Below are 18,191 nucleotides of genomic sequence, written 5' to 3'. Positions count from 1 at the left end.
AATCCTTCTGAAGCATCTCCGGGAAGCAATGCAAAGTGGCTGAAGTGCTGCCAATATGCACCCAGAGGGACACGGGGAGATGAAGTTCTTTGTCTTGACGACAAAAGGTGTAACAGTTGTTTCCTCTAACACACCTCTGCTTTCATTTCTCTGCCCAAAGAGAAGGATCAGCAAAGAAGACAGAAAGGGAGTGTTGCTGCCCAAATGCCTGTGCCAGAGTGAGGAGGAGGACAAGAGAGGAAGGGGTATTTCGTGAGTCCTGGCTAGCCAGGATTCCCCCATCTTCCTCGCTGCATCATATTGAAATGGAAATGTCTCTCCACCCTGCACTGAGGAATGATAAGTAGGGAGGTGAAAAGGCAGAGGAGAAATCCAGATGGGTCTCCTCCCTCGAAATGAAAGCAGCATCTGTGCTGGGTGCGGAGGAAAAAGCCTCTTCATTAGGAATATAGGGAACCACAAGCTGGCCGCAGCCGGCGAGAAGTCAGGGTAGGATGGCATCAAAGCTGGAGAGGAAGCTACCTGAAGTAGAATGGCCCCCGGGAGAGGAGGTCCCCACGGAGCCCCGGGGCGAGGAGCGCCTCGCTCCGCCTCAGCAGCCCGTGTCACCTCCGCGCCCAGCCCGCCGGGGCAGCGCCCCCCGCCCCTGGCCGGGAGCCGGAGACGCTTAAAAATTAAAACGCCACCGGCGAGGAGCAAAGAGGGGACAGGCGGCTCCCCGTGCGGCACTCACCTGCCGCCGGTTCTTCGCGGGCGGTCCCGCCAGGCGGGCGCGCTGGCACCACAGGGCAGGCGAGAGTCAGCGCTGCCGCTGCCCATTACTGCAGCAGCCCCGCCGCCGGCAGCGCCTTGCGGCTGTCCCCGTCCTCCCACAGCCTCATGGCGAGCACCGCTCACCCGCCGCTCTCCGCGCCGACCGGGCAGACAGCACGGGTCGCAGAGCGCCTCAAACCACCACCATCGCCCTCATGCCGGCGCCGCGCCTCGCCTCGCCTCGCCTCGCCCCACCCCGCCCCGGCCCGGCCCGGCCCGCCGCTGCCGCTGCCGCTGCCGCTGCCGCTCCCCCGCCCCCGCCCCCGACCCCGCCAGTACCATTGGCCCCGCCGCGGGTTTTCAGCAGCCCATTGGGTGCTGTGCCTGTCAATCATCTCGCGCAGTAGTTGGGGGAAGCGGTGAGGGAAGCGGAGTTCGCAGATTCTCATCTCTCCCCCCAGCTCCACCTCTGCTCTGACTGGTCACAGAGCCCGAGGAGGCGGTGCTCCTTGTGAGGAGGGGCTACTCGATAGGCCAGTGTGGCCGTCTGTCAGCTCGAAGACACCCGGTGATTGGCTGCGGTGCTTCCTAAAGCCTCTGGATGGGCGCGGAGCGAGGAGTGGGTCGTCAGTGGAGGGGCGTGGCCCGTCACCGCCCCCGGGAGTTGCCACCGCCCCAGGGCCGGAGAGCGGCCGGAAGGGAAAGGCAGGGACAGGGACGGAGGGTGCGAGCCAGCCAGCCAAAGATGCCTCCCGTGAGGTCGGCGCGGGGCAGCTGAAGGGAGGGAGCAGTCGGGGATCGAGGCGGAACCGCGGTGAGGGACAGTCCCCGCGCTGGGCCCGCCTTGAGGAGGGGTCGGTCAAACGCCAGGCTTGACCCAAGTCCTGCAGCAGAGGCCCCGGTCCTTTAGACGCTCCGGAGTTCGGGTGCGGATGGGAAATTGATGGAAATTGAATATCGCAGGCAGGACGATATTTCTTTGCTGATATAACCTGCGTGCTCAGGGAACGGCACCCAGGCGGCGGGGGCTGGATGTTCTGAGTAGTTTTGTGTTAGAGTACCTGCAGGGAGAACGGAGCAGTGAGAGGGGTGATCCCTGTGGGATACGGCTGTGAATTCCCCTCAGCCACGCTGGCTGAACGCTTCTCCTACACTGCGGTGCCATGAAGGAGATGTCGGGACTCATATGTAAACCCTCGATGCTGGGTTCCAGCATTAATATAAAATAACCGGGGGCTTACTCCGGTTCCCGCTGCTTGTTGCCCTCGTGCCCTCTGGACACCCGTACAGATGTGTTTAAGTTTGGGATCTCAATACGCCATTTGCTGTAGGTGAATTCTAGAGTCAGGATAGCGTCGTTGTGTGATCTCCGGGAGCTAATCCTAAACCTATCAGCTATCCAAGTCAGAAACTAAGCCAGCTATCAAGTGGAAGCACAGGGAAATAAAGAAGATAATGCAGTGGAGTTCTGAGAGCAGCTGTAAAATTGAAGCCTCGGGGCTTTGCAGTTCTCTGTGTTCTTTCCCATGACAAACCGAATGGAGTCCAAGCCTGATCCACAGTCTAGAAAGCTCCTTATCCCAGTGTTTTCCTCCTTTCCCCTAAGCTACCTCTCGCTTTGTTGGCATATTGCAGAGGCTGCCAACATTCAGTGGCTGGAGTGAAAGGAGAGAAATAATGACTGTGTGGATGGCCATAGGCTTGAGCTGAGGTAAGTAACTTTGGAGAGGTTGAATATTTTGGCTATTGCAAAGGCCAGCCGTTTGCTTAAAACGTATTACTCTTCAGCCCTTACCCCAGCTGCTAGAGGGTGTGCACTTGGATGGAACTATCCTGGAAGAAGCAGTGATTCTTTTTTTTTTCAGTGTTACACTGAAATGTTGCAGACAGTTGTACTATCATACTGATTTTCTTGGAAAATCCTTTTTTTCCCCACCTGAATATTTTTAAAGTTAAAATTTGAAGATTTTGTACATTTGTCTTAACATATGTATTCCAGTTTTTGTATATAGCTCGTCTCTATACACAGTAATTCCAACACACTTCAAGGAGACATCACTGGGCTTTTAAAGTGCAGATCACCTGTTCAGGATTTGGGAAAAGAGGCCAGGATTTCCAGAGCACATCAGACTGAGAGCATGCAGTAAGGAGCACAAAAATGCTTGGTCTGACTTGGAAAATACCAGATGGAAAACTGGCAGCTGTGAAGTGGATCAAGCAAGGCAATTTAAAATTCCAGTGGCCCTGAGGAAATCCTTGGTTATTCATACCAGAGAAATATTAAGTAATCAGTTGTGCTGATTTTATTTGGAAAGTTATCTTTACTTTGAATATATTACCAAACGTTAATCTGTGAGTTTCTCTGATTTATCTTCTGGATAACTTACAGCAAGCAGGCTAATTTGCAAGACATACATATGACCAAGATCTTACTTTCCTCAAACTGAGATAGACATTTTCCGTCCAGTGGAATAAATACAGAAGGGCTGGTGGTTTGTTCAGTGGCTTGTGTTTCAAACATCATTATTAACATTTTCCATTTCCTTCATAGCTTTTGGATTCAAGTTACACCAGGCCTGGGAGGTACATGGCGTAAGGCTGTTTTTGCCTTTGTTGTGTGAGTAGAAATACAACACAGGCAATTATCCTACGAATTGTCTATTTTACAGTTTTTAAAGCAGCCATCCTTAGTTCTTGCAATTTTAGGGAGCGCCTTAGGAGGTTTCAAAGGGTGTGAGGAATTACTGTGGGAGGAAGGGTGAGATCTTCAGCTGCAGACTGGAAGCTAGAGGCCACCACAGCATTCTCAGGTTACTGGACTGAATCTTACACCAGATCAACTCAAAAGCTTTTGTGATTTCTGCTGGCAGCTCACAGCCCAGAGAAACCAATAAATGGCAAAAAGGGATTAGCAAGGGCATGGATGAAGAGCTCCAAAGCTCCTCCTTGGGTCAGAACACTCAGATGGGTAAGCAAGGAACCTCTGTATTGACTTCATTTCCATATTGCAAACATCTCTTGACTGGTCCTGCTGGTCATAAGCCTGGTTTGTGACAATGACCCAGCTCAAACCATAGCCCAGCTCAGGATCTGAGCCAAGCTTTGGGGAAATGGTCACATTTTTACTTTACCCAATATTATGAGCTTGAAAACAAGCAAAGCTGGTTTCACCAAGGTACCAAATGCTCTCTATTAAGGTCAGTAGCTGAGTGAGCAACTCTCATGTGGCTCCCAGAAGGGTCCTTCTGATTACAAAAGAAATGGTTCTTCATTTTATGTACAGTGTCAAATCTCTTCTGCAAGCAGAAAGAACGGTCATCTGATAAATAGATAGGTACTGTTTTATTATTTAATGTGTATGACACAATCGATTTAAACCATATGCATGTCACATCTGCCTTCCTGCTGCCTTCCTTGCCTATGGAAGGACAGCTGAGGAAGGGTATTTGTGTATCATTTGTTCTGGAAGTGGCATGGGACAGGATGCTGAGAGCTGCTCAAGCTGGGAAGTTGGTGGGGCTGACCAGGGAGGCCCCAGAGCAACCTTACCCTATTCTTTATAAACAGTTGGTTTCACTGAGGACACACTTACTATCCAAAAACTTGTGCTCTGTGACTCCTCTTTTCCCCTTGCTATCTCAACATTCAGACTCCCTCACAATCTCCACAGAAATCCCTCTGTACTTTTTTTTTCTGGATTTTACCTCCTGTTCCCTGGCTTTTACTGATGGTGAAAGAATTCAAGCTTCCTTGCCCAAGTACAGAGATGATCCATGCTCTATTTCTGTTTTTCCCTGTCAAGCTTTAAAGCCTCTCCCTTATCCTTCAACGCCTTGTCACCAGCATGACTAAGGACAGGTTGTTCACCAATCAAGAAATGACCTTTGCTGGCAATAGCTGTCATAAATCTCCATTTCCCTGTCCTTCTGTGTATGAAACTGCAGAAATGTCACTGAGGAAATCAAGGAATTGGATTGTGTCAGATTTGCAAGAACATTCTGCTTTCTGAGGCAAAGGTCTGTGTACATGAGGTTACCTACACCTGCCACGTTTTTAACCTCCTCGTTATTTTTAGATTCCCATCAAACCTTTGATCCTCTGTTAATGAAAGTAGTGGAGAACTTGCACCAACCTCAGTAATAGGCGTCAAGTACCATCCTGCTCCCCAACATGTCCCTAACTGGTGCTCTAGACCCTAACATTCCATTCTGTAACGGAATAGATAACATTACATTATCTGCTCTTTTTCTTTGTTTCGTCACGTCCCAACAGTAATTTAAAAATCATGTATATACACATAACAAATCATAGTACAGATAGAAAAAAAAGTAATTTTTTAATCCTCCTTTCATTTGTTCCATGTTTGTTGCTGATAAAATTCCACTCAGATGTCGTTTCACATGGTCTGGTAACACCCAGCAGCTATTCTTTATTGGAGGGAATAATGTTTTGAATATTCACTCTTCTAAATATCAGTGACAGTTGAAAGGGGTTGTGTATGTACAATATCCCATTTTATTTGTGCTCTGAAAGCTTGACTTTGAGACTGGCAGCTGGGAAAAGGCTGTACATTGCAGAACCAGACAGCCCAACTCCTATCACAGCCTAGACCAAAAGCAGATCATTTCAGCAATACTCCCAGCTGTGCTTAAGGCACGAGGCACAGAAACACCACCATTTGTTCTTGCCTTGCTGGCAAAAGAAGTAGATTTTAGGATGCATTGGTGGACTTGTGTTTTGTTGCCATTCATGCCCAGGCTGAGTCAGGCAGCCCAGCCTGGCTCTTGCCTAGGGACCAGCTCATCTGTGCAGCATTCCCAGCCCAGGCCAGGTCCCAGTGGAGCTGTGTACAGGCATCCACCCTCTGAAACCACCTAATCCAGAGCCTGCCCCCTTGGAGAGCCCTGCTGCCAAAAGCAATCTGAAGAGACAGGGGCTGGGGTAACTCACCAGCACTTCTTTCTTATGTATTGTTTGTTCTCCCACTCCCTTGCTGTGGCTGGAGCCTGCACTTGTATATGGTGATACCCTGTTGTGCCTCCCCTCCAGACTCTGTGCCAGAAGGGATACCCAAAATGCCAGTTCCCCAGGTGGCAGCCTCATGTCACAGCCCCTTTGCTTTCCTGTGACCAGCTTCACTATGCCACTCCAGAAGTACCAAGTACCCCCTGGTTCCTTTTAACCCTACTGCCCAAAGTCTTGTAGGCAAAGTCAAGCAGGATGGTTCAGAAAAAGAGCAGATGGAAAACATCCTCACCTGTCTTTCCTTTATCTCCCGTCTCTTGTCTGGCTGGCATTCTTCCCAAACCACTCAGCAGTGAAGGGCAAGTTGTATTTATCTGCAGAGGAGGTCAAGGACAGGAGTTGCATTCCTGAAATGCAGAAGTCGAAATGCAATTCAGCCTCTGGAGGCAAGAGCAAAGATGGAGTGCTGATGGTTGACACCCCATGCTACAAAAAGCATTTCCCCACTCCAGACCAGAAAGCTCTGGATTAGTGATGCTTTCTCCAAGTTTATTATCAACTCACCTGTCAATCAGCTTGCAATGGTCGGAATGAGTTTTGATATTTTATAAAATTTATAAAAATTATAAAATGATTTTATAAATTTTTTGATAGTTTATAAAATTACCTTTTGATACGCATTAAATTGTTTACACCTTTTAGTAGCCCTTGCATCTCTCTTCTCAAAAAAAAACAACAAAAAACCAAAAGAAGTAGCCTGTATTTTGTCCATAAATAGCAACTTTCAATTTTTTGTCATGCTTGATGTTTCCTGTACCCTTTCCAGTTCTTCAATACCCTTCCTGTGTGGTCTACCTGGCCTTTTTGCAGGGTATAATTAATGCATGTATACAACATCCTGCAGCACAAATGAGGCAAATAATGCCTTTCTCCCTCTCTTTTTAGAATAAACAGCACACAGTGTGGCCAGCAGGACCAGGGCAAGAATCACCCCCTGTACTGGGCACTGGTGAGGCCACACCTCGAGTCCTGTGTTCATTTTGAGCCCCCCCAGGACAAAAGAGACTTTGAGGTGCTGGAGAATGTCTGGAGAAGGGCAGTGAAGCTGGGGAAGAGTCTGGAGCACAGTTCTGAGGAGGAGCAGCTGAGGGAGCTAGAGTGGCTCAGCCTGGAGAACAGGAAGTTCAGGAGAGACCTTATCCCTCTCTACAACTTCCTGACAGGAGGGTGAATCCAGGTAAAGCTCTTGCTAAGAGTTATGGGAGAAAATAAGAGATGAAGCATGTTCAGAGGCAGACTTGTTTCTTGGCTCCCATTGCCCATTACATGATCCTGGCTATGATGAATCTCTGATTAACCTGCTGTAGATTAACCGTGCTTCATGGTGGCACTAAGGAAACTGCAGATTCAATGGTGGGAAGGTCAAGGAGTGAACGTTGTACAGCCCCATGCATTTGTTTCTACTGTTTACCCAAAAATCAGTGGCTGGACATGCAATCAGACCTATAAGCTGGAAAAATGTAAAGTCTTTTATCTGCATTTCTGTAACGATGAGAGAAATCATAAAATGTAAAAGAGCTGTCTCTAAAGATTATTCAAGAAACTTCTCTTTGCCCAAATATAATATATGTCATCTTTCAAGAGAATGCCTAGTTAACTTTGGATCTACACCATCAGTCATCCATGTAGTTCATCAGTATCAGGGGTACATTTCCTTAGAGTACAGGCATTAGGAATGCACAGGCCATCATAGATCAAATCTGAGGCTTTCTTGGAAGCCAGGGGAGAAGCAATGACCTTACAGATGTGGTAAGACAAGCTGTTATGCAAAAAGGTGTTCCTGCCAGACTAAGGGGGAACATTTGTAGCTAACAGCTTGTACAACCAGAATCCCAAACATCACACAATGGGACATTGGTGCTTGAGGAAAAGTATCTCGAAGCACAGAGTGGAAATACATATGTGTGGTGTGGCTTTCAGCCTAGAGATGAGGTACAATTACCACAGTTACAGATCATGAAAACCCCAAGGACCTGCTCATGTATGCAAGACATTCAAGCGGACAAGAGTTTGCAGTAATGATGTTGCACAGGAGTGAAATGATGTGGAGAGACTCATCTTTGAGAGGACAAATAAATAACTGTGTTGCAAAAATGACTGCAAAATTTCTTGCTCCTACTTTTAATACCTCACCAGCCACCCAGTTTAGATAAATATCTCTAGTTAATCTGGAAATTAGACTTGATAATCACAGCCAAGCTAGGTAATTCCAGACTCAGAAACTATTCTTCATTTTGCCCAGATTAACCCACAGGGATTTAAATGGTGTTGCAAGTTATTTTTAACTGAGTTATCACTAGTCTCTTTACATTTTAGACTGTATATATTAAAGTCACACTGTCAGAAAACATGGGGACAGTTACCTTCCAAAAATAAAAGAGCTGACAAATGGGATGTAGGAGTTATTTTGCCAGATCATGGTCATGTTTGGGCTCCTTCTGTTTCCCCCACTTCACAATTTTATTTCTGTTAAATTCCTCTGCAAGAGCTATAGAGGACACGCAGCCTTAAGGACTACATATCCCTATGGCAGAGTCCTCAGTGAGTCCCAGGTTGAAGGAGGAGGTTGGTCAGTGTAGATATCTTTCATCCACGGTCTTGGAATGGCAAATTCAATTTTTTTTCTCTGACTAGTTTTAGGAATCTTACTGACTTCACACATGCCTAGGAGTGACTGCTTTGTCAGCCATGCAGAGAGAGACAATTGAAAAAAAAGTGAAATCTCTATTTGAGGCTATTCCTAAGAGGAGATAGGTGACATTCATGTGCTTGGGGAAACCTTGAATCACTAGTTTCGTAGTTAAAGATCTGGAGATGTAAATGTGTTTCTCTCCAGTAAAAAAAGTAGAACCCCAAAACCCCAGCAAATTGTTCCCAGGTAACTGCTGGGAACAATTCCATTGCTGCACTAGGACATGCAACCTAATCAATCACCAAGATACCTTCCTTTCATCCCTAACCAGAGCTCCAGAGCTCAGCAAAGGACCTGCACAACAACGGCACAAGGCTGACAGAGGCATCTCAGCATCTCTCTTCCTGGCAGAAACTCCTGTATCATCCAAGCTAGAAGAATCTGTCTGTTTCAGGAAACGACAGATATATCAAGCATTCTGGCAAAGCCCAGGAGAAATGACAGTTCAATGATGCTGAAAAGAAAATTATCAGAGAGAGATTAATTTATCTGACAGTATATCTTTATGCTCTCTACTGAGGAAGAACAAGAGTCCTCTCATGCATATTGAACTTACTTCTGGTGTGAGTCAGCCTCTGTCAGTAGGGCTGTAAGTGCTGCCAGTTTAGGAAAATGGGTGATCGTTGCTACTTGGCACCTGCCCACTGCACACCTTGGAGCACCAAAGCTTTCCAGACACTGCTTCTGCCACCAGCAATGCTCGTTTTACACCATGGTTTGGGGCATTGCATTCAGAACATCTCCTGCACTATCCATCAAAACACTTGCCCAAGGAGACAGATGGGATAGCCATGGCTGCTGGCCATGGAAAGCCCAGAGTCTGGTTTTGGAGATGAAAAGAGGTAAGGGAGAAAATGCTGCCTGTTAACAGGAATGGCAGTCCCGACCCATTTCTCACATGACTTCGCGCTGCCGGCTGCCTGGGGCCATCTCTCCCTGCAGGACACAGCAAAACTTGACCATGTTTTGCCACAGCCAGCCCTTGACTGCTGTAGTGTTGCAGCTTGTGCAAAAGCAATCATCTCTGAACAGGCACAGAATGATGCCGTAGAACAAAGAAGACATAGAACAATGTTCTACTCAGGGTGTCTGCAGCAGATGTGTATCACACACTCACCATCCATTCTCCTTCCAAGACATTAATGAGCTAAAAGTTCAGATACAAAGTAATGCCCAGAAGTTTCAGGTCGTTTATTCAGATACTTGTAAGATGCCAAACACAAATTATGGTAGTATGGATTTTGCATTATGCGCCTGCTGTTCTGCACACCGTTCTGGCAGCCCAAAGCTGGCAGCAACCCAACTTATGGGTTTTATCTTTCTTGGGAGCAGGCAATGACACATGAAGCAGCAGGAATGGTGTGTCTCTTCCCAGCTGTGTCACAGCTGGGGACAAGGACACAGTCGCTGGGAGACTGGTGTGTCCCAGTATGGCTGGCCAGAGGGAGTGCCTCTTGGGAGGCTGCAGCAGCTGGCATCCCAAAGAGCAATTTCACTGCACCCCTCTGCTGGCCTGCAGATCCCAGTGTCCAGTGCAGCAGCCACAACTCCTATTTGCTCAGGCCAGTGAAGATGACTTCTTCCACCACAGGTTTTCTTTTGCCAGCCTCTGTGTTGAGAGGGCAAACTGCATAGGCAATAAAACCCAGCAATTTAATGTGAGCTTGTTGTTTATTTAAAGCATTGCCCAAACTACTTATTTTCCCTTGTGTGAATCTTGGTACTGCTGGATTGAGTTGAGCAAATCTTCCCACCCAAAAGATGAACCAGAAGCTGTCACAAGAGCAGGAATAAAAGGTTTGGCTAAAGTATAAGGAACCAAACAGAGAGGGTCTGGCACCTGGCAGGTTCAACAACTGTAGATGCCCTTCAGCTTGCTTTGACACGTTTCGCCATCTGCCCACTCCCGATTGGTGACCCAGCTAGCTCTGGGCAAACCCGTGCCTTGAGTGGCTTCCCTTCGGGATCTGGTAGAACCCAAAGTGGAAGTATAGCTATAGCTCGGAAATCCGTCTGGAGGCAAATAAAGAGTGCAGAAGAGTCCTTTTATGGCCCACGGGTAAGGCTTATTGGATGGGGTTAGGGTAGACAACTGGAGTCGGAGAGAAGGGACCACAAAAGGCAGGGAGAGCTGCCTGACACGAACTTCCATAGGGGACCACCCCCATCGGAGAGTACAACCAACGAACCAATCAACACAAACAGGAGGCGTGACAATGGGTTGGGCCTCATACACAATCAACCAACAGGGGGAAACATAGGCGGGGAAATTGAGGTACAACCAACGAAACACTTAGGAAAGGATGACAGGCAGAGAACATTTGGGAATAAGGGGAGGGGCTGAGGAGGATTGACAAGGCTCTGGGAGGAGATTGGGGAGACAGGCAGGGAAGGCTCTGGAAGGTGGGTTGGGATTAGGGTTGACGGACAAGGGTCAAGGCGGGAAGGGAGTAAACCATTATATACAGAACTAGGGGGTACAACTTAGGGATGAACCATTTCAACAAAGGGAATAACAAAGTCATAACAGAAAACAATGAACCGCAACATTGCTTGACCCACTACATCAGTCCATGCTGAACTCGCTGGTCACCACAAAATTAAGATGCATTTCTCAGCCCATGACAGTGTGACGATTGATAAAAGATTTGTGTTAATCACAAAAGCATTGGGGTTTGCATAAACCAGAATACTAAGCTCTGAAGTGAAGCATGGACACTAGATAAAGGAAATTATATGATTAAATAATTCTGTTTAAAATCACCTTGTTATGTTATATTATGTTGTATTATGTTACATTACATTATGTTATATTATGTTTTTTAAATAAGTTGTATCGGCTACCAGCTTGCGAAATCAGACTTCCCAAAAAGCCCTTCCTGCCTTTGTCTGATCAATACTGCTTATCTCAAGGACCAGACTTCCAGAACTTCTCTGGTGGTTATCTACAAGGACCCGATGGCTATCTGTGACTGATTATCGCCTGGAGGCTTTGTAAATTTGTGTAAGGATGTTTATTCGACCACCACTGCTTACCTGGCAAAATTATGACAGCAAAAAAACCCAAAAAATATTGATTACAATGAGAAACCACAGTATAAGAAGAGACTGCAAACCAAGGTTCGGTGGAGCGTGGAGTGGGCGGTGACCCCTCGCGTTCCCCAGCGTGCTGCTTGCTCTTTCTATATCAAATAAAGCAATCCAAAATTTTGCTGAATATCGAGACTTTTGTCTCTCATTTATAACAGCAGCATCACCTCAAGTGAGACTAAAATAAAACCACTGAAAGGTTTTATATAATACCAAGGCTACAAGATCTCTAATGTAGTTTTCTTAGTGGAGCAAAAGCCAAGTACAGCTTAAATTCATTAGCTAATGGCCTATGACAATGAAGGACAAAGACAATTATTATGCACATTTCACAGTTGATTGTTTGTGTGTGAAGAAAATGCAACAAATTATTGTTCTCCTATATTAACATACCATAAAGGATTATTATAATATCTATTTCAAAAAATCCCTATCCCTTTCAAAATGCAGACGAATGCCAGATAAATTTGATTTTTATAGTTGAAAGCTTGGTGGAAAAGTCAAGATATTATTAGGGCCATGGACAATCACATTATATTTTATATGATATGACAACTTCACTACTGAATCAGGAAACTGATCTCAGGACATTTTTTTCTACTGAAGGCTTACCAATTCCCTGAGTATCTCTCATGTATCTGAAACACTTATCCTTGGATATAATAGTCAGAGGCATTCTTCATACCTGCTTGCATTTATAGAAAAATCAGAAAAGAAATACAACATAACACCATAGACTCAGAGAATTGTTGAGATTAGAAAAGATCTCCAAGATCATCATTCAACCTTTGACCAATTGCCACTTTGTCAACCAGATCATAGCACTGAGTGCCACGTCCACTCATTGGTTCAATAAGGCACTTATCACCTGGTCATAAAAGGAGATCAGGTTGGTCAGGGAGGACCTGCCTTTCCTAAAACCACCCTGGCTGGGCCTGATCCTCTGGTTGTCCTGTATGTGCCTTGTTATGACACTCAAGATCTGTTCCGTAACCTTCCCAAGTACTGAGGTCAGGCGGACAGGCCTGGAGTTCCCCAGGTCTTCCTTCCAACCCTTCCTGTGCATGAGTGTCACACTGACCAACCTCCAGTCACCTAGGACCTCCGTGGTCAGCCAGGACTGATGGTGAATGATGGAGAGTGGCTTGGTGAGCCCTTCCACCAGTTCCCTCAGTACCTTCAGGCGAATCCCCAATATCCCCTATATCCCCCTATCCCCTATTCTGCCCAATAGACTTGTGAGCATCTAAGTGGCACAGCAGGTCACTACCTACCTTGTCCTAGATCACAGGGGGTCTTTCCTGCTCCCTGTCCCTGTCTACCAGCTCAGGGGGCTGATTATTCTAAGAATAACCAGCCTATCCTAATGTGGAAAGGGTAAATCATTTCACCACTTCCAGCAAAATGTATGGTAGATCACACTCCACGCTCCTTTTAATGCCAACAGGTAAAGAAAGCATTGAGGAGAGGATGTGTCACCTTGGTCTGACAAGTGCTGTAAATTCAGAGGAAGCAGGACCCAGCCAGATCCCACAGTTTCAGGGGCCCATTCTGTACTTACGTACAGGTGAATCAGTTTGGCAGCTCTCACAAGAGGCTGCTGTCCTGCACTATGTCAGAAAGGGAAGGGCTGACCCCATCATCCACCAGCAGTGATGACTTCCTCTCATTTTCTGTGACAATTTGAGTTTTTCTGAAGCTATGACTGCTTCTTCATCCCTTGCCTCTTTCCCAAAAGGTACTGGATAACTATGTCAAGAGACACTTCTCTCAGCATTCAAGGAAATTACCCACAATTTAGTAACACTGAGCAAGCTTTGCAGAGGAGCACAAAAAGCCTGGGTTTAGGCGCAGAATTTTCTGAAGTCATATATTCTGGTAAGCATCCACTCATTGCTCTCAGGGACCATGCAGGACTACTCAGAAGCCCACTTGGGGCAACAATCCATCCTCCTTCCCCTCTGTACTCACTTCCAGATTGTCACTCAAGGTGTCCCAATTACTCTGGAGTTAACAGGTCATTCACACAGGACTTGAAAAAACCCCAAACTTGCTTATCGTCTAGTGACAAGTGTGAGCAGAAAGCCTCCTTCAGCAAGGGCTTGATAATCCATCCTGAAATGAAAAAAACTGAGGGGGAATTCTAGTGTCCCAGCATGGCCTGGGATCTGCCTTTACAGCTGGTCCAAGGGCTCTGAGGTCTGCACTGCAAGGCTTTACCCTCTTGTTCCCCACTCAGTTCCACCTCACCTTTGTATGTTTTCTCTTTGCAGCTGACACTTGCAATATAAGCCACTGAGGCTATAATAAAATGCTCAACACTAACGATATATATGGAATGTTACAGATTATGAAGTTCAATGTCATTTTTTTAGAAGTCATAAGAACATTATCTGATTCCCAGTAGCCTCCAGAGAGACACAGGAATATGTTTATACACTAAAATGTCAAAATCATTAAGTGCCTGCTTTTGCACTGTTTGTTTTTCGTGGTGGTGAAGTAGTTATTGCATGACATTTCATAAATACAGTGACTCAGAAATAGTGTGCTGAATAACAAGCTTTCCACTCTAATACAGCTCCATATATTTTAAACCCCCAATTTTCATGAGGCACTTGCACAGTCTAGCTTAAATACTACAAATAAAAGTGAACTCTGGGGGGGGAAGAACAGTTCTGCTGTTGAGTTCTGGTTTCTTTTTATTTCAAGTGAGGTGTACTGATAGTCACGACAGCAGGGTTAGGCAACGAGCAGCAGTAACTGTGTTTCCCAAAGGGCAGGGACAAAAGAAGCAGTATGTCTCACTGTTGTGACACAAAGGAGGGGCTGCAAGAGAGTGTCATGTTAGCAAGATTAAAATTAACAAAAACACTGAACAAAATCCTTCCTTGAAGGAAGGAGATTATTTAAAATTGCTTGTAATTAATATGGGAGAAACAACACTGCACACAGCCCTGCTCTAGCCATGAAGTCTTCCAGATTTTCACTGCTCAGCTTGTAATACTCCTACTTACTATTTTTTTTAAACACACTGTGGATTTTATTGCCTTTTTTAGCTATTAATATGCAACCAATTATAAATTGTGAGTTGCAGCACTGGATAATTTCCCTTCAAGAATGCTAAGCAGCTTCTGCACTCTATTAGGCCATGTGACAGCACAGCAACTACCATCCTCTCTGACTTTTTTTTAGCAGAAATTCCTAAACACATGCTCAGCATGAAAACTGGAGCAAGCCCCATCTTAGGACCTCCTTGTGATGCTGTTTTTTAACTTGCTGGATATTCTGCCTAAAAATAAAAAGAAAATTTAGGATTTGACTCAAGTTCTTAGGAGTGGAGATTCAGATGAACAATAGGAAATAACAGTATTTATTACATCTTGGAGGTACTTGTCTGGTTTTCTCTCCCTGCTGTTGTGCTGACACCCCATTCAAAGCTTCTTCTTGAGGTCTGTCAGAGGAGAGAGGGCAAATTTAGGTGCAAGGTTAGAAAAACAAAAGGAAAATAGAGAAGGCAGTGTGAAGTTTGATTTCATGCAGTCGCAATGCACCTCACACAGCAGCACTGTCCCTGTGATGCAGGAACCATTGACAGGTCACAGAATGAGCTGAGTTGGAAAGGACCCACAGGGATCATCGAGTTCAACTGCTGGTCCTGCACAGCACCGAACCCAACAGCATCCAGCTGCTGCAGGCTTTGGCTGCACAAAAGTTCCCTCTTGCCTTTTTTGTTTTTCCTGGGATAAAGTACTTGCAATAAAACCACCCTCCCATTGAGTAAAGGTATAACTTTTGATAGTTATTGATCCCATCTATGTAAGCATTAATGACAGTACTTGGGCCGAGATTAAGCTCAAGGCAGCTGAGTCTGCACAAAGTCCAAGCAGCAAGAGCTGATTCTGAATTTGAACATGAGCATGGAACCAGAAAGCACACTACCCACAGAAGGAACTACAGATGAGGATGCGCATTAAATATCACTTTTTATGCATGCTTGACACCTCTTCTGTTAAAAATCTCTTCACTGTGTGGAAAAGTAGTTCTTTATACTGAAATGGAAAAAATGCTGAGGTTAGGAAGTACTTTTTATTGTTTTACCATAATCACAGGATTATGGTAAATGACAGGCTTATTTAGTGGGTGTCAGAACTGGGTTTTTGCTGAGGCAATCTAACGCATGGGACCCTACATGGTAACACAAACTCAGACATAAAACACCAAGCTGAGGCCAGAGCTAATATCTAATTGCCTTTGCCTAGAAACTGCAGTCAGCATTTGTAATTCTTAACAGGGAGTTTCAAAACAGCCCCCAAAGTTTGTGAAACCTAAGGCCGAATTTGTGTGCTGCAATGTCAGGGGGGCTGAGGACACTCCAGTGTTTTTGCTGCTGTGCTTCTTTGTGGTTTCCAGCAAGATGTTGGCATGCCCTTTCCACACTGGCCAGCTCCCCTCCAGAGATCCTTTCCCTCTCAACACCTTCACCTCACGTTTCAATCAAGAGCTATTAAAAAAACTTCCAAAAGTATTTGCAGTTCATCGCAGTCTACATTTGAAGATAAATTCACAGTATGGAAAAAAAAATCCACTCAAGTATAAAATATCCATATTAATTCATGGTCCTTGCTTGCTCTTTCTCTTTTATCCTTCACTCCCTCCACCATTCATCAGAGGTCCAAACTGGTACAAATGAACTTCTGAATGTGTGACAACACGATCTATCTAAGAAACCTAATTCAGAAGCAATTATTTTTCTTACTTTTCTTTATTATTTTCCTTCTCAGAGTCCAAGAATATTCATGGGAGCTTGCTAAGGAGCCATTTTGATTTGCTTGTGTGATAAATGTGATTCGTGCTAATTAAATTGTAACTATATTAGCAAAATTGTATTTAGATCAATAGAAGACTATTGTTATCGAGTGAAAGGTGGGGAGATGGGTGAGACAGGACAAAAGACATCTTCCAGATGTTGGGAGTCGAAGAAGAAGGTTAGAAGAAAGTCAGATAAGAATAGTAGAAGGACGTAGGTCTGATAAGCAGCATCTAGAAATACAGCTTCAACCTTGAAATGGGCAAAAATGGAATGATTCCAAGCATGGGACTTAATTAGAGTCATGTTATGGAAAACATCTGCTCAGTCACACAGGGCGTCTGCGCTACCTGCAGGTCACACCTCGGTCACTGATGAAGATGATGAGCCTTCACCGGAAATAAGACCCTCAAAAGGATAAGAGACCCCCTAACACATTAGTAGAGCATGCGCCGTGCAGTATAGTTACGTAGATTTTAGGAATAGAAACTAGGAGGAGCTTCCTAGAAACTTTTGTAGCCTATAGTATATAAGTGGGATTGTTAGCCCAAAATGCTTTGGTACGAGAGGAAGGGCAGGCCCCTCCCCGTACCCCCGGTCGGTTTTGCTTATGCTTTATACGAACCTCAATTATACTAAAACACTTACTCTCAAATTTTATCCATCCCAAATTATACAACTGTAATACTTTACTTGGATGGTATTCAGTTTCAATAATTTTTGTAATCATCTTTAATACTTCTGATTGTATTCATTTATAATTGTTACTATTAAAAATTTGTTGTTACTTTTAATCTTTGTTGTTTGTTTAATTGGAAAAATAGAAAACCATTCATAACACTTGTTTGTGTAAAAGTAATCCATGTTTCCTTGACATGTTGAGAATACAACATGCCAATAATAATTTGCATACTTTGGGAGGTCTTTCTGCTTGTAAAAGTCCAGCATGCTACTGGATTTATGAAAAGGTCTAAAACATACTTGTGGAACTTGAAAATGGTCTTTCCAGTGACTAATGCAGTCCATTTGTATGGATAGCTCATTAAATTAGCAGAAATGCTAAGTCTTACAAGAAGCAATTTCTCTCTTATGCAAAACACGAAATGTGCTCATCCGGAAAAGGAAATTTCACATCTCCTAGCTAATAGCGAAATAACAGATCTTCACAAACTCCTTCCAGACTCTTCTTATTTGGACACACTCCACATCCTTTTCCCAGCCAGCATTTTCCTGGCCAGCATAAGCCTCTGGAAGGTCCTATCTGCACTGACATCTCTGCAGTTCCAGCCCCAGCCAGGCCCAGATAGGGAAGCAGAAGCAAGCTGAAGGTAACAGCATTTATCTTCAGAATATATGGTAATATTGTCAAAGAAGAATATCCTAGAGTTGTGATCTGAAGGGCTGCCGTGGCCATAGGGTGAAAATGTAGCATTTTTTTTGTTTGTAGCATCTTTAGGTTGCAGTGTTGTAAGTTTAACGGCTGCATGTGGGGAGATCTTAAGGACTTAGACTGTTTCCCTTGCTTCTGGCTCTTCAAAGAGTTTTCTTATTGATGCATGAAAAGTTGGAATGATGCAGGAAAGTTGGGAATGTTGCAACATTTTTATTAGGGAATTTATGTTATTGGCAGCCTGCTCTAATTTGGTTAATCTCCCAGTGAATATCAGAAAATATGATGTGTTGGAGAAACACATGGAAGCCTTGAGATCCCATGTGCTGCATAGTCACTTTTGCTTACACGTGTCCTTCTCAGCAAATGAGTGACAACACTTGTTAAGAGCTTTTGTTCATGGACAGAGGGCAACCTGGGAGCTGCACAGGCCC

The 18,191-nt window shown here is 45.0% G+C and overlaps 1 protein-coding gene and 1 long non-coding RNA gene across 20 annotated transcripts in view; one reads left to right on the top strand and one right to left on the bottom strand.

Annotated features, from left to right (window-relative positions):
• Positions 1 to 1,235, bottom strand: part of EHBP1 (EH domain binding protein 1) — a 203,678-nt gene extending 202,443 nt beyond the window's left edge. For 7 of the 19 annotated variants that reach the window (XM_088160922.1, XM_088160924.1, XM_088160928.1 and 4 more), the window contains exon 1: positions 1,093 to 1,232. The gene's annotated coding sequence lies outside the window, so the exon portion shown is untranslated. Of the gene's footprint in view, positions 1 to 733; positions 872 to 1,092 lie in introns of those variants that run through there. The other 12 variants (XM_088160920.1, XM_088160926.1, XM_088160934.1 and 9 more) reach the window with 5 other exon arrangements.
• Positions 1,236 to 1,421: 186 nt separating this feature from the next.
• On the top strand, positions 1,422 to 7,307 carry LOC148224171 (uncharacterized). The gene is made up of 2 exons (XR_015802126.1): positions 1,422 to 1,512; positions 2,389 to 7,307. It is a non-coding gene; the product is annotated as an uncharacterized LOC148224171 (long non-coding RNA).
• Positions 7,308 to 18,191: the final 10,884 nt, after the last annotated feature.

This window comes from Sturnus vulgaris, chromosome 3 (assembly GCF_052056855.1).
Source record: "Sturnus vulgaris isolate bStuVul1 chromosome 3, bStuVul1.hap1, whole genome shotgun sequence".
In the NCBI taxonomy this organism is placed as follows: domain Eukaryota; kingdom Metazoa; phylum Chordata; class Aves; order Passeriformes; family Sturnidae; genus Sturnus; species Sturnus vulgaris.
This window is presented reverse-complemented; position numbering and strand designations above follow the sequence as displayed.